Raw genomic sequence first — 12541 nt, 5'->3', positions numbered from 1 at the left:
TCTGGGGGATGAGCGAGAGGGTGAAGGTATAGTGAGAGTGAAGACAGCCGGCTCCCGGTGACATCTCCTGAGGGCAGGCAGGGAAGAGCCTTGCTGGGGAGAGGGCCCCACAGGCTGACCAGCTCCCAGGGGCATCTGGGCCCTCCCCCTTCTTCTTACTGACCTGGGCTTGGTGCAGGTGTCCATCCTCCCACCCCCTCGGGCAGGCCTGGGGAGAGTGAGGCCCACCCTGACCTCAGGGCCGAGCACTTGGTCCATGGGAGATACTGTGCTCTTAGCTGTGACTGGTTCTGTCTAATGAGGCAAGAGGAGTATCTTCCAGCAGGGAGGGTCAGCTTCTGGGAACACTTCTTGGCTTCTAAGAGAGGCCTCAGGACGTTGTTATGGATCTACTGCAGCCATCCTGCTTCCAGCCTGACGGGAGGGTGCAGAGCGGGCCGGGGGCAGAATCTGTGTTCTTGTGACACAGAGAGGTGCTGAATCACCCAGCCCTGCACCAGCTGTGGCCTGGACTTCCCGTCGTGTAGCATCACTCTAGGCACCAGGAGGCCTACATATCAGCCCCTGAAGCTGTGTCTCCCAGGGCCACCAGCACCCTGAGTCCCTGAGCCCTGTTCTCCCGGGGTTCAGCCTCTAGGGAGCCACTTGTTAAAGTGGCTCCCACCTGGAAGGAGATCCTAGCTTTATTTCATACGTGGCAGGTTGGCATTTCCCTAAAGCAGCTTCCCTGAAGTGCACAGAAAAGATAAGCAATAAACCAGAAGCCACCGGTGCTTGGCACCCGTGATGCTTTACAAGCTCGGATTTGGGTCACAGTGAATCTAAGGCTGGCATAGCTTACGGCCAGTCACCCTTGGTTCTGCCCCAGGACAATCTCGTCCTTGGATTTTCAACCAAGCTGCGGGGACCAGTGGTAGGAATAGCTGCTTGCTGGTCCTGAGGCGGACTGGGGGGTGGTTCTCAGCCCCTCCAGCACCCGGGCTCATCCTACTCTGGTGAGGGCCTGAGTCTGTGCAGAACTGCTCTCAGTGCCCCAACCCCTGGTCCCTGGAGAGGAACCCTGTGTTTTTGGCCCCAGGATTTCTCCTGACCCTGCAGGAGCCCTTTTTGTCCTTCTTGGATTTGGCCCTGGCTCTGGCCCTTACAAGCCTGCTGGTGTTCTCCATTCATTTCCCCCTGTTCTTTTGGGCTCACGGCGGGAGAAGAAGGCCACAAACACGGTGAGGCCATTGTGGGAGGGAGCCCGGGAGCTCTGCCTGAGCCTTGTCCGTGAGCAGCCCTGTTGGGCCATCCCTAAGCTCTTTGCACTTCATCTGTCGTCATCGTGAAACAGCAGACCCAGCCTGAGCTCCCATTTCATATTTGAGGGACATACCTCCTTCTGGCAGAGCAGCTGTGAGTCCTGGATTCAGGTTCCTCACTCCTCCCACCTCTGTATGTGCCCCTGGTGGGTCTCTCCTTGGGGAATGGCTTGACAAAGTCCAGATGACTGCAATCTTACCGTCCCCAAACTACCGTAGACATCTTACCTGAGGTCTTAGCCTACTTTGGCTGCCATGACAGAATACCGCAGACTAGGTGGCTTAAGCAGCAGAAATTTATTTCTCACAGTTCTGGAGGCTGGCAGTCTGAGATCAAGATGTAGTGTGGTCAGGTTCTAGTCAGGGCCCTCTTCCTGGCTTGCAGACTGCTGCCTTCTTGCTGTCCTCACATGGTGGGGAGAGGACTCTGGTGTTTCTTCCTATTAGGACACTAATCCCATCATGAGGGCCCAACCCTCATGGCCTCATCTAACCCTGATCACCTTCCAAAGGCTCGACCTCCAAATACCATCACATTGAGGGTTAGGGCTTCAACATATGAATTTTGTGGGGACACAATCATTCAGTCCATTAAACCTGCGGTAAGAGGAAGTCAAATCAGCCCTTCAGAACTATGAGGTTGTTTGTTTCTGAAGACATCGCCAGCCAAGGGGAGCGCCCCCTACTTTGAGCTCAGATCAAGGGTAGAAATGTTCATAGTTATAGTTATAAAGGTCAGTAGCAAAACCTTTTCATCGTTGCTCAGAACTGATTACCTTTCATACACATACATCCCCACCCCAATCTCACTCATCCATCAACAAATCCTCAGATATCCACCATTGCCTTTATACACACACACACACACACACACACACACACACACACACACACACACACACACACACACACACACACACCCCTAGACATAACCCCTTGTTGTTTTAAATTACTCTGTACTGTTGCTTCTCAGAACTATAGGGATCACGCATAGGTAGACTAGACACACACACACAGGGATCACGCATAGGTAGACTAGAAGGTTTTTAGATGCTCAGATCTGGCTATTTTCATCATTGATCCATTTCAGTAAGAGAAGATCTCAGAGAAGGGGGCTCTCTTTTGAGTGTCATGTCTTTAAGTCAGGTTTGGTTTTTTTAATATTGTAGAATTTGGACTAAAGAGGAAAATAACTTTAAAAAATCATATTTTTCTGTAACCTGTAGAGCTGATTTGTTGACAAAGATCATTTTCCTATTTAATGCTTAATTGCAGTGTTCTGTATTATAAAATTTTGCTCTCCTGTCTTCAGCTGTCCTTTTAGTATCCTTTGGCCAATTCAGCCATTTAAAAATGATGTTGTGGAAGAATACTTAGTGATTTGTTATGAGACATAGTTAAATGGAAAAAAGTTACAAAATGGAATGTACAGTATGATCCCACTTGGTACCAAAATATATATTCTATGCATAGGAAAGTCTGGGAGGGTATATATGCTCAAAATGTTAACAGGAGTTATTTCGGGGTAGTGTGATTGTGGGTTATTTTAAATTTTCTTCTTTTTGCATATGTGTAGTTTCTAAATTTTCTGCAGTGAATATGTATCACTTTTATAATAAGGACACAATTATAACTACAGATCTTACCAAAGGCTGCTCAGACTCCCTGACCACAGGGGGCTGAGGTCGCCCCTCCTGTGCTGTGCAGCTCCCATGCTCAGCCCCAGGTGCCTTGGGGGCCACACACCAAAACCTTCCCTCCCACACTCCTGGGACTCTGGGCTGTGCAGAGCTGATGCTGGTTTTCCCTAGTATTGAAGGGACCTGGAGACCCCTCCCTGACAGGTGGGTTTATCACCACCCTCCTTGACGGGCCTCTAGTCCTCTATTCTACCCATGCCAGCCAATGGGTGTGCCAGGGGCATGGCCGGGTGAGTCCAGGGACATGGCCAGGGCGTGGCCTCGGGAGGATTTCTGAGGCCTGAAACCCCCATTGCTGGAGGAGGGTGCTGTCTCATCCCTAGGGCGGTCCTGTGAGAAAAACAAAGGGCAGAGGCTGCGTGGTAGAGAAGGTCAAACCCCAGTTCCCCCACCAACTAGCTCGTGGTCGACTCTCTGAGCCTCAGCTTCCTTAACCTACAAAATGAGGGTGATGCTGTGAAAATGAGTTGAAATACGAGGGTCAAGTACCTTGGGTGGGGCTTGAAACAGGACAGGTGCTGAGTACATATGCATCCTTTTTCTGTCCTTTAAGGAATGTATAATCCAGTTGGGGACACGCCCACCCTGGTATAAACCAGTAAAGTCCACTGGGAGAGCTTCTGCGTGTCAGTGGACATTGAGCTCCAGATTGCTCAGAGCTAGTTCAACAGCAGTCACCCATTCTTCAACACACACGCGTGCGTGTACATACACGTTTTTAATAGTCGCCTGACAGAAGAAATCATGGAGCAGGAACTGGTCCCTGTGGCCTTGCTTGTGTCCTCGGAGTCTACTATGCAGGTGATTCAACAGTAGCCACCCCTGGACAGGGCAGCAGTCATGCTCTCCAGCATCATCAAGACAGGGCCCAGAGGCCAGAGCCCCAGGATTACTCCTGGCTGGTCTGTCCTGGACAGCGGCTGCAGGAGCAGAGGGAGGCTCCCTACTTTGAAGGCGTGGGCCTCTGTCACTGGCCTCTGTCACCTCCCTCTCCTCTGACCTCCCAAATGTAGTCTTCTGCCCAGTCCACTGACCTTGGACCTTGGATCTGTCCACTTCTGTCCATCTCCTCGGCCACCAGCACCATCGTCAGCTTTCCTGCCTGCAGCCTTGATGCTTCTGTCCTGCAGAGAGGCGTCTTCCCACACTGCAGGTCTGCTCGTGCTGACCCCTGCCTCACCCGCTCTGTGCTGGCCAAGGGCTCTGCACGGTCCAGCCTGGCTTTGCTGCCGGCCACCCCAGCCTGCCTTTAGGGCCATCATGTGGTGGATGTTACCACAGGGAAACTGAGTCTACCTCTCCCCCTCCCTCCCCCACTCCTGTGCAGTTCTCATGCAGATCTATCACACAGCAGAGGACACCTTGTGATGTCCTGGCGAAGCAGGTGAGAGGTGTGAGGGTGCTTCTGGTGATACCTCCCTATAAGAAATCAGATGAGGGCTAAAGAAACGCTGAGGAGAGCGCTGTGCCGTCTGCCCCGCTTCCTGGAAACCTGAGCCCTGACACAGCAAAATCGAGGCATGAGTGTTCAGATCACAAGAGGACCCTCTCTGGCTGCAGCCCCCTCTTGAATTGGTGTTTGCTCGAGCCCATTGCTGGTGAGCATGTCTGTGTGTGTGGAGGGAGCTGATCGGCGAGCTGGCCAGGAGAGAAGTGTTTCTGAGATGGAGGTGAATCACTGTGAACATGATTGGATTTACAAAAATTGGTTTGACACAAACTTTCAGGAATCCATCTGCGCTCCATGAGAGGTAGAGCTATTCCCTTGTCTAGATTCCCAGGAAGCTTATGTTCTGGGGAAACTGGGTGTATTTGCTGCCAAAAGAGGCTCTATTTTTAGGCAAATGTGAGAAAGGGAAGGGGAGCCCAGAGGTGGGGGCCGAGGCGCCCTGGGTGGGGACATACTGTTGGGAATAGTGGTGAAGGGAGCAGCCCTTGGGCTGGGGATTGGGACCCGACCTCAGAGTGTCTGCTACCTTTTTCCTTTTGGGAAAGAGTTTCCCTTCTGCAAGCACCTCCATGGGCTGGGATGTGATGGTGCGGCCATGAGTGGATCTTTCTGTCTCCTCCCCCTACCCATGCACTAAGATGAATACCAAAAGCTACCAGCCATCACGCGTTCTAAATTTACAAGGTACTTGTCCTTCACTGGTTGCTTAAAAGTGAAGCTGCCTTAGATGACGAGGATGCTAGAGCTGGAGGAGCATGGCAGCTGCCAGCTTCCTGGGCCCCACCTGCCGGCCTGGGCCACCCTCTGAGTGCTGCGACCTCCTCACCCCACCTGGGACCTCCTTGCAGGGCTGCGATCAGAGGCCGCGGGGAAGGGTGGGCTTGCAGCAGGAGCCCTTCCCCTGAATGCAGGCGCAGTCTGTGCGGGGACTGAGAGGTAGGGTCTGGGGACTTGGCAACGACACCGATGTTTCTCTGTGCTGCACCTTCCAGGAGGGAGCCTGCTGTTCTCTTTTCTTCACTGCCAGAACCGGCCAAGTCCTCGGTCTGGTGGAGCCCCTGGACTGCAGGGGCAACGCTCCAAGAGAGCTTGGGGGGCACAAGCAGGCACCACCAACCCCAAGCTGCTTAGGGTCCACCGCTGAAAACAGACCTTCTTAAAATGCACACGCCCTTGGAGGAGCTGCCCCCCGAGCTCCCGGAGGTCCATCATCTGCGCTCCTTCAGCACTCTGCACACGCCTTATGGTTCTGTAATGATGATCCATATGGGCTTTATCACGGTTCCCCCAGCCCTGCTGTGGACACCCTGAGGGCTGGGACAGAGTCTCATTGTCTCTAAAGCCCCAGGGCCTACACGGGCCAGCACCCAAGGGTAGAGTGAGTGAATGAACTGGGGGCAGACCACCACCTGCCCTGGTTTCTCCTGGTCTGGCTTGTAGGGCTGGCTTGCCTCTTGGTGCTGAATTTCATGGACGGATTTCATCACAACCTCAAAATAAAAGACTGTCAACTGAGCCCCAGGTGAGCAATCACTGGGCATGGGCTGAAGCACGAAGATAGAGATGGCAAGATTCTGGCCCATATGCATCTCATACGCTCGTGGGGGGCTGGCAGGTGTTTATTCACAGAGAGGACCGAGGGCCAAGGCGATGAGAGAGGGTGAGGAACACGGCATTTTCAGTAAGTCACCCCCTCACCATCCCTGAAACACACATGCAAAGATTCATTGCAACTCTCCATGGCAGGAAGGGCTGCTGGCCTCCCAGATGCGCAAGACCAGAGGGCGGAGGCCCAGAGGCCTGGGATGCCTGGACCCTTGCAGATGCCCGGGTTCGGGGGAGGTTGGGTGCGTGTGGGCAGGAGGATGATGTGGGATTCAGACAACGGATCTAGGCAGGCTCAGTGGATGGGGCCATTGGACTCCAGGGCCAAGAAGCCCTCAGAACAGGGCCCCCTGGCTGGGTGTGAACCAGTCACCCTTGTGAGCTGGCTGGACAATGAATTGTAGATGAAAGTTTCTCCCTAGGTTTGATTTTTGTCCTAAAAATGTTCTGGCCACTTGGGTTTTTATCTTTATTCTGGAATTCTCTTAGTTTGGGCTTCCTGTCCTGAATCACATCAGAAATACTCTACCACTTCACAGCATGTTCCCTTCTCTGAAAACACAGTTTACTTCCAGGTAACAGTGCAGGTGCCTGACCCTAGCTTGGCCTCTCCAAAGGTCACAGAGTGCCTTTGCTTTGCCAGAAATGAGGTTTTCCTCCAGGGCAGGTAAGAGGAGAACACTGCTGGTGGGTCCTCTCTCCATGGTGGGGTGCATTTTTGTCTTTGCATCCCATTAAAAATCCCCCCATCCAGGCTTTGTGTAAGTTCAAACCAGCTCTCATAGAGTTGAAATGCTCTGGAGCAGGGCTCTGCAAACTTGTTCTGTCATTGGCCAGGTAGTCAGTATTTTAGGGCCAGACGGTCTCTGTCACAACAACTTAACTTGGCTGTCAGCGTGAAAGCCACCTTAGATAATATGTAAGTGAATGAATGTGACTGTGTTCCAATAACTTTGTTTATAAAACAGGTGGCGAGCTGGGTTTGGCCCCTAACCTTGATTTGCTGACCTGTTCTGGAGCTTCCAGGGACACCCAGAAGCTTTCAGGCCCATCTTCCTCCCTTTGGAGAATGAAAGGCTCTTCTTCCTTTTCTCCTTCCTTCCTCCAGCTCGCTTGGAGCTCCCTTGACTGGTAACGCCCCAGACGTTCCCCGGCATCACCTCCCATGACATGTGTGTACGTCTAGCCCATCATCTCCTTTAGAAGGTCCCTCCTCTTGCACAGACTTGCATCTGCTACCGGGGTCTGCGGCCAGCTGCTTCCACATGCCTTCCCGATTACACGGGCCACCTCTGCCCTTCAGGACTGGCCAGCTCCTGCATTGGGCACCTCGCCGGTGGCCAGCTGCCTCACCCCCACTCTAGGTCCCTCCCTTCTTTGTCTGAATCCCACTAGGCACTCCTGGCCCCCAGTACCCCTCTCTCCTGGGAGCCACAGAACTGGTTCCATGGGTGTTTGAAAAACTTAGGTTCTAAGTGACAACTTTTCTCTGAATGCCTCTCTTTACCTCTTACTGGAAGTCAGAGTTTGCTTCTTAACTGTCAGACCTCAAGCCCACCTGTGAGCCAGGTGATGTACGGGGGGTGGGAGGGGGGAGAGGGGTAAGCCCTTGTTGGGCTTTGCAGCATCTTGTCAAACAAAAAGAAAATGATCTTTTTTTCCCCTAACTTGTTTTTGGAAATAACTGTAGACTTGCAGGAAACTGAAAAATCAGTGTGCAGAATCCTAGGTACCCTTCACTGGGGTGAGAGTGAGTTTTTGACGGCAAGAGTATCCTTTGGGCACTAAGAGAGGTCTTAAAAGAAACGGTTTGGAGTTGACTCCGAGTGATGTTTTCCTGTCCCATCTGCACCTGCTCACTGTGCTACCTGGGGGCAGTTACTTAGCCCTCCTACCTTCATTCTGCCAGGTAGTTTTTGAGCATCTACCCCGAGGCCCTGAAGCAGGGGCTGGGGGCACAATGGGCAAGGAAAATAAACACCACCCCAGTTACACCAACACCTATGAAGTCGCAGGTGGGAAGGAGAGGCCCTTGGAGGGGCTGTGATGGGGAGGTGTCTGCAGGGCCCCGCTCCCCTGAAACCTCTAGGGGAGAATCTTTCCTGGCCTCTTCTGGTTTCTGGTGGTTGCCAGCAGCCCTCGGTGTTTCTCGGCTTGTAGCTGCATCACTCCAGCCTCTGCCTCCATCGTCACATGGCCTTCTCCCTGTCTCTGTTCTCTCTCTTCTTGTAAGGACACCCATGATATTGGATTAAATGCCCTACTCCAATTATGACCTCATCTTAACTTACATCTTATTATATCTACAAAGACCCTGTTTTCAAATAAGGTCACATTGAGAGGTACCAGGTGTAGGGGCTTCATCATATATTTTGGGGGGGACACAATTTGACCCACGGCAAACACTGACCAAGCAGAAAGAGGGAGAGGCCAGGATTCCGTGTTCCACTCTGCTCCGCTGGGACCCCGCTGCTCTCTCCCCTCTTCTTGGAGCCCCTCCCGGCTTGTTTTAATGAGGTGCTGCCTAACAGCAGACTCAGTGAGAGGCAGTAACAGGCGCACTCTTCTATTATTGTGGCTGCCAGCACTCCAGGACCAACTGGGTTTACAAAAATAAAGTTGTATCATCTGCTGCATGTACCGCATCCCCTAAAACAGGTTATTAAGGGGAAGTGGGGAATATCGGAAGCAGATGGAGGAGTCTTTGATTTGCATAAGGTGCCATTTGCATGGCTCAGAAGCCTCCAGGGAGGGAATAATGTATAGAAATACACATACGTAAGCCCTTGGTTGGGAAACAGAGGCACACTGATCAACCACAAAAATAGATGCGCGAGAGACCGGGCTGGAGGGAGGGGGAGGCGGGCGGAGAGGATAACAAGCAAAACTAGTGCCCAGCACAGAACTCCAGGCACAGCTGCGGGGCGGCCCTCCCTCCAGCTTCTTTTCCAGCACTGTGATTTCAGAACTGATGGATTTTATACATGCAACGGCAGGATGGTATTTCCAAAAGATCTGGCTTTTCTTCTCTCTCCCAGAAGGGCAATTGGCTAAAAAAAAAAAGAAAGACAAGGAAAAGAAGAGCATAGTTACCAGCAAGCTGGCTGGATGATCCTGGCAGACAGGAGTTTGTGCATGCTTTCGGGGTCCCCCGGTGCAGAAGAGAGATAGTCCTGTGCACAGAAACAGCTGAGAGTGAGGGGTTCAGAGAGTGGTGATCCCGCCAGGAGAGGAGAGGAGAGGAGAGGGTGGGCTCAGGATGGCGATACCTGACCTTGGGATTGGCCACTGGTGTGGAGGGGCTGGCAGGTGCTCTGTGGGTCTACCACCTGTGAGGTCCTTCTGTGTCCCAGCCCCTCGCAGTCCTCAGCCTTGCTGGCCGCAGTGCTAAGAGCAGGAGGGGCTGGCTGGTGTCACACAGTGGTTTTGTTTCACACCTTCTCAAGTGCCTGGTTCTCTCACCAACACAGGTGTCAGAGGAAGATGGGAGGTGGGTCCCTGTCTGCACAGGGCCCTCTGCAGGCCTGGTTCATCTGCGCCCTGATCTTTTATTTATTTATTTATTTATGGCTGTGTTGGGTCTTCGTTTCTGTGCGTGGGCTTTCTCTAGTTGCGGCGAGCGGGGGCCGCTCTTCATCGCGGTGCGCGGGCCTCTTGCTGTCGCGGCCTCTCTTGTTGCGGAGCACAGGCTCCAGACGCGCAGGCTCAGTAGTTGTGGCTCATGGGCCTAGTTGCTCCGCGGCATGTGGGATCTTACCAGACCAGGGCTCGAACCCGTGTCCCCTGCATTGGCAGGCAGATTCTCAACCACTGCGCCACCAGGGAAGCCCCTGATCTTTTTTTGTGGTACGCGGGCCTCTCACCGTTGTGGCCTCTCCTGTTGCGGAGCACAGGCTCCGGACGCGCAGGCTCAGCGGCCATGGCTCACGGGCCCAGCCGCTCCACAGCATGTGGGATCTTCCCGGACCGGGGCACAAACCCGTGTCCCTTGTGTCGGCAGGCGGACTCTCAACCACTGCACCACCAGGGAAGCCGCCCTTGATCTTTTAATTGTATGTACCAGGGTGACAGAATTCAGAGCCAGTGTCCGTTTCATGTCCAGCCACTGGGACATGGTTTAGCCAGAACAGAACTACCCCCACCTCCCGCCCACCTTTGATTTGTCAATTCCAGTGTCCTCCGCTCTGACCATTCTGAACTCTGCAGATCAGGCGCTTCCTATTTTATGACCCGTTTCAGTAGTGGGGCTGGGGGCCACTCCTTGGCTGGGCACGTGGGCTGCTGTCCTGCCCTCACTTTCTGTTAGTGCCTGTCGATGTGGGAGTAGCACCCACCTACCTCCCTGGGACTTAATACTCTGACAAAGGTGACAAAAAATATGGACGACAGTTAGGGTCACCTCTCCTTTGGGAAGGAAGCCACTTGGCTCAATGCCACAGTCCAGTTTCATAGATGAGCCGGCCTCCTCCCGAGCCATGTGAGTGCTGCCCACTGGCTCGCTGACCGAGGCAGCTGGCTGAACACCGTGGGGCTGGGCTCCCCTCTTTGTGCCTAGTTGTTGCTTGAAGGAGGCCGCCCAGCAGGGCTACACTCCCCAGGCCTCGCGCTCCTGGGGGTCACGCGACTAGTTCTCCCTGGTGGGCTGTGAGTGGAAGTGACGCCTGTCACTTCCGGGCAAGGGGGTGAATACTGGTGGGGGGGCAACCTCCTTCCCCTGGGCTGTGGCTGAGAGACACCAGGGAGACTGTGGGTCCCTGCATCCCTGCGTGGAGGCCAGGCTTCAAGCTGAGTCTGACTGCAAGAGGTGTTGGGACGTGAGGACCCTTGTACAGCAGTTGGCTTGTCCTGGTGAAACCAGCCACTTTCCTTGTGCTTTTCTACCAGGCTGGAGGTCAGCCATTTCCATCCTGGGTGGGCGACATCCCCAGCATTTTGCCAGTTATCTCAAGAGATTTTGTAAAAATTTTAAATAAAAATGAGTTTCCATGCCTTTTGGCTTGAAATTTATACACATAGGGTATATACTCAGACAAGAAAAGAGATTTCCATTACAAAACTCCAAGCTTAGAAAAATAGATGGTGATGAGTGATATTACAATATACTTCTCAGAGAATTCCAGCCAGGTGCCTTCAGGTGTTGAGATCCTGACGAGCGTAAAAACTTCAATTTGCGGCTTCCCTGGTGGCGCAGTGGTTGGGAATCCGCCTGCCGATGCAGGGGACACGGGTTCGTGCCCCGGTCTGGGAGAATCCCACATGCCGCGGAGCGGCTAGGCCCGTGAGCCATGGCCACTGAGCCTGTGCGTCCGGAGCCTGTGCTCCGCAACGGGAGAGGCCACAGCAGTGAGAGGCCCGTGTACCGCAAACAAACAAACAAACAAACTTCAATTTGACTTACACGTTTGTGATTAGAGAGAGCTTCAGAGGTACAGATAGTCCTTCCCCATTGGGGTTGAAATGGGGGTAAGAGAGAGCTCTGTCGTTAGAAATGAAACTGAAATTGCCAGGGCACAGCCCCTCTGGAAAGAATAGGAATCATTTTCTTGGAAGTGAGGACAGCGGGCTTTCTTCCTTGCTGGGAAAGTCATTGGTGAATCCAAGTAAGCGCAGTAGAGGGGCCTGCTGGGTGATGTGGAGGTCTTTGCCTTCTGGCTCACCTGGTCTGTGGCAGACTAGAGATTCTTGCCACCTGATGTACCTGTGGTCCTTTAATTTCCAGCAGCCTTGTCAACCAGGGGAGGTTTTGCTCCCAGGGGACGTTTGGCATTGTCTGGAGACATCTTTGTCACAGCTTGGGGGGCAGTGGTGGTGCTCTGGCATCTAGAGGGTGGAGGCCACAGATGCTGCTCAACACCTGACTGTGCCCAGGACAGCCCCACCTGTCAGTGGTGCTGAGGTTGAGAAACCTTGATTTACAGGGGCAACTGGCAAGGTTGGCAGGTGCTGGAGGGTCCTCTCCATGCTAAAGCCATGAAGACAGCATTCTTTAAGCATCACGATGGGCACTTATCCGATGGTGAATTATATGCCAGAATCCTTGTTATCCAGTTATGTGACTGTGTCGGTCCTGAGCTCGTGGTGCCTGGAGAGATTCTGTGGGAGGGGTGACTTCTCTACCTCTCAAGGCACGAGACAAAGCAGGGCTGCTTTTACAATTGCTCCTCCAGCAGAGGCGTTTGCTTCCAGATGCAACGCCCTGTGCTCAGTCCAGACTCAGCACTTCCTGGGGGCAGCAGGCCTGGACCCAGCGTTCTGCACATTGTTGGGGGGAGAGCTTTCACCACTTGAAGCTGACATCCCAGGGAGGGGGCCTTGCTGCATATTCAAGAACACTGCTTTGCAATGGAGCCCCAGGGAGGACATGCTGGGCAGGAGAGAGAAGCCGTTGTCTTGCTGCTGTTTCTCCTCTTTAAAACCGCTGAAAGACAAAAAAAAAAAAAAAAAACCGCTGAAAGGCTGGAGCAGAGCTCTGCTGCCTCCACCAA

At 53.2% G+C, this 12541-nt stretch overlaps 1 protein-coding gene and 2 non-coding genes across 12 annotated transcripts in view; 1 reads left to right on the top strand and 2 right to left on the bottom strand.

The window, feature by feature from the left end:
- The window catches only part of RBFOX3 (RNA binding fox-1 homolog 3), a 452038-nt gene that overhangs the window by 61915 nt on the left and 377582 nt on the right, over window positions 1–12541 (top strand). The gene's annotated exons all lie outside the window — the stretch shown is intronic.
- On the bottom strand, window positions 1990–2065 carry LOC117203617 (small nucleolar RNA U2-30). Its single transcript, XR_004486482.1, has one exon. It is a non-coding gene; the product is annotated as a small nucleolar RNA U2-30 (small nucleolar RNA).
- LOC117203618 (small nucleolar RNA U2-19) lies at window positions 2269–2383 on the bottom strand. The gene has a single exon (XR_004486483.1). It is a non-coding gene; the product is annotated as a small nucleolar RNA U2-19 (small nucleolar RNA).

Source organism: Orcinus orca, chromosome 19, assembly GCF_937001465.1.
Source record: "Orcinus orca chromosome 19, mOrcOrc1.1, whole genome shotgun sequence".
In the NCBI taxonomy this organism is placed as follows: Eukaryota; Metazoa; Chordata; class Mammalia; order Artiodactyla; family Delphinidae; genus Orcinus; species Orcinus orca.
Note: the sequence above shows the minus strand (reverse complement) of the source record. Positions and strands in the feature narration are given on the sequence as shown.